The sequence below is a fragment of the Lolium rigidum genome, chromosome 3, assembly GCF_022539505.1.
Source record: "Lolium rigidum isolate FL_2022 chromosome 3, APGP_CSIRO_Lrig_0.1, whole genome shotgun sequence".
Taxonomy (NCBI): Eukaryota; Viridiplantae; Streptophyta; class Magnoliopsida; order Poales; family Poaceae; genus Lolium; species Lolium rigidum.
The window spans coordinates 266,679,073-266,682,646 of NC_061510.1; positions in this window are offsets into that span (position 1 = coordinate 266,679,073).

The window sequence follows — 3,574 nt, forward strand, 5'->3', positions numbered from 1 at the left end:
GGAATGTAAACCAAAAATAGAAGTTACGATGGCAAAAGCTAAAGAGGAGGGAATGTGACCCAACAAGTGCCAAGTGCAATTACTTCAAATTGACCGTGAACTAAATAATACTCCTGAACTTATAGTGAAGGGGATGCAAATCAAGATGTTTCGGGATATAAACTTGTAATGAGCAACACATAGAGGATAGTTAATGCTGGAGCTTAGGATGGACCAGATACAGAATATAGTGAGATCACCTGTGAACTTGTATAAGAGGGAATGCAAACCAATATGTTCAGCATTCCATATGTGAGTGTCATGCCAAGTCAGAGAAACAAGTCAATAATGCAGCTTTTGAAGAACAAGATGGCATGCCAAACTAAGTCCTTACTTTGTTATCTTACAATGAACTAGATACAAAACAATGGCATCACCTGTAGTACAGGGAATGCAAGCCAACATGTTCATGGAGTAAAAAATTGGCACAAACAACATAGTAGCAGACCATAATTTTTGTAACAACGGCTGAGCAAGATAAAGTTATGATGGCTAGATCTACAGAGCGGGGAATGTAAACCAAATATAGAAGTTACGATGCCAAAAGCTATAGAGCGAGGAATGCGAACCAACATGTGCAATTACTTAAAATTGGCCATGAACTAAATAATAGCAGGATGTTACTATAATACCTATAATTTTTGTAACAACGACTAAGCAAGATAGAAGTTATGATGCCTACATCTACAGAGCAGGGAATGCAAACCAAAATGTTCAATCGCTTAAAGTTAGCAATGAACTAGAAAATAGCAAGGTGTTACGGTCATAGCTAGGAATGAACTAAAAGAGCTTCGAGACAAACAAGCATACTGAACCCGGAACATGGCGCTAAAACAAGGGACTTACATTAGGAGAAGCACTGCGTGGGAGTCACGAGCAGATCTTCCTGGGGTTGATAGATCCGGTGATGAAGTACGCTACATGTGCTACTTGGGGTTGGAGAGACGGCCATTACACTTCATGGTTACTCATCTCATCTGCAAAAAAGTAACGGCGCGTCGTTAGCACAAACAGGTTCCCCCAAGATTAAACAAGAACTTGTAGGCAAGCAATAGAAAAGCGACAGTAGAAGAGTTTAGATCATGCACGGCGCCGGTGAAGCAGATCCGGTTCATGCACAGCGGTGTCGGTGAGCAAGATCCGATGCGGTGGAAGACGGCTCCGGCGAAGCGGCTCCGGTGGGATGGACGATACCGCAGGTCGAAGCGGCTGCGGTAGACTGCTGGATGAGCATATGGTTTCGAGGTTCGGCGGGGATGATCCGGTCCGGTTGATGACGGCGTCGATGAAGCGGCTCCGGCAGGCAGCCGGATGACGAGGATCGCGAGGCCTCGGGTAGGCCAGGGAAGTCCGGCGGGGATGTTCCGGTGCGGTGGTCGTGGAGGTGGGAGAGAGGGACTTGGGAAGTTCCGGTGGGTGGTCTGAGGGAAATGAATTTTTTTTTGGGAGGGTTTCCGGGCTAGGGAGGTGGTGATCCAAAAAATGAAGGGCAGACCCCCACCAACCGACTTTCTCTGCCATCTCCACGGGGGTAGAATGGGAATTTGGAAGCGTGTGAAATTTTTGTATTTTGTGGGCGGGAAGTTTTGCCGCTATGAGATTTTGAATTTGGCTAAGGTCCAAGTATAATGATAAAAAATTGTGACACCGTACTAGTACCTACGTTCAAGGCCGAGTGCAAAATCAAATCATCATCACATTAAATACCGGTCACTACCATGATCATGATCTATCTACTGAAATTAGCGTATCCGCTAGATCTTGCAAAGTATAATGATAAAAAGAATTGTGAGACCGTACTAGTACTTCTCTTCTAGGCCGAGTGCAACGGCAAATCATCATCACGTTGAAAATTTGTTACCATGATCATGATCTATCTACGAAATTGGCGCATCCGCTATATCTTGCAAAGTATAATGATAAAGAATTTGTGAGACGGTACTTACGTTCAAGCCCGAGTGCAACATCAAATCATCATCATGTTGAAAATTTGTTTCCATGATCATGATCTATCTCTAAATTTGGCGCATCCGCTAAATCTTGCAAAGTATAATGATAAAGAATTTGTGAGACAGTAGTAGTACTTCTGTTCAAGGTCGAGTGCAACATCAAATCATCATCACGTTGAAAATTTGTTACCATGATCATGATCTACCTCTGAAAATGGGCGCATCCGCTAAAAGTTGCAAAGTATAATGATACAAAATTGTGAGACCGTACTAGTACTTATGTTCAAGGTCGAGTGCAACATCAAATCATCATTACATTGAAAAGTGTGTTACCATGATCACGATCTATCTCTGAATTTAGCGCATCCGCTAAATCTCGCAAAGTATAATGATAAAAAAAATTGTGAGACTGTACTAGTACTTATGTTCAAGGCCGAGTGCAGGATCAAATCATCATCACGTTGAAATTTGTTACAACGATCATGACATATCTCTAAAATTGGCGCATCCGCTAAATCTCGCAAAGTATAATGATAAAAAAAATTGTGAGACTGTACTAGTACTTATGTTCAAGGCCGAGTGCAGGATCAAATCATCATCACGTTGAAAATTGTTACAACGATCATGACATATCTCTGAAATTGGCGCATCCGCTAAATCTTGGCATGTGGCGCATCTCAGTGCGGAGCAACAGGCCGGTGCTATCAAGGTTGAGGCGTCAGTAGTGTCATCGGGCTCTCCTCTTTTCAAAGATCTTCTACATGGCGCGGCGCATCGCCCGTCGAGAAGCAATCACATGTGATACCGAGGTGGAGACGTCGCCGGCATCCTCGAGGCGCGACCGCCCTTCTACGAGCCAGCGTCGACTCAAGGTATGAATCCATGCGTTGTCGCGCCCCTTCTTCCGATGAAGTGGGGTTCCTTAGATTCTTCTCTTACGATTATTTCGAGCCGAACATGTGTGCTCTTTCTCTGAATATATTGCTTGAAAAGCTAACCAAGTTACTTAAATTCACTTCATTCTTAATCTTGCGTGCTAATTTTGTTATTTTTTGCGACGATGGTGCGCGCAAGGAGATTTATTTGTGGGTGTGCTTGAGTTGTTAGGCCTAAGTCGAAATCCTCAGCTAAACGAGGCCTCAGCTTAACACATAAAAAAGGTGTTCAATCTCACCCACAATGTCCTCTTCTTTCCTCTTCCTTTATTGGAACTTGTTTTGCAGACAAGGAAAGTGGCACATGTAATGTGAGTAAAACCCTCTTAGCCAAAATCAGCTACGAGCAAGATTTTATGTATTGTAGATGCCCCAATTGACTCTCATCCCCAATGTAGTCTTTTTTTATGTCAGTATAGACTTCTTTACATGGCATGCATTTGCCTAATGAGCAGCATTGTATTGCCATTCTAGCCAACCTGATCGATATGTCAAGCTTCATGCACGAGATGCCATGTTTAATTTACTCCCTCACTCCGATCCATATTTCTTGGTGTAAAATGAATGTGAATCGAAGGGAGTACTTTTCTTAGATAGTACTATACCAGTTTAAAAAAAAGTACTACTCCTACTACATCACAAATGCATCAA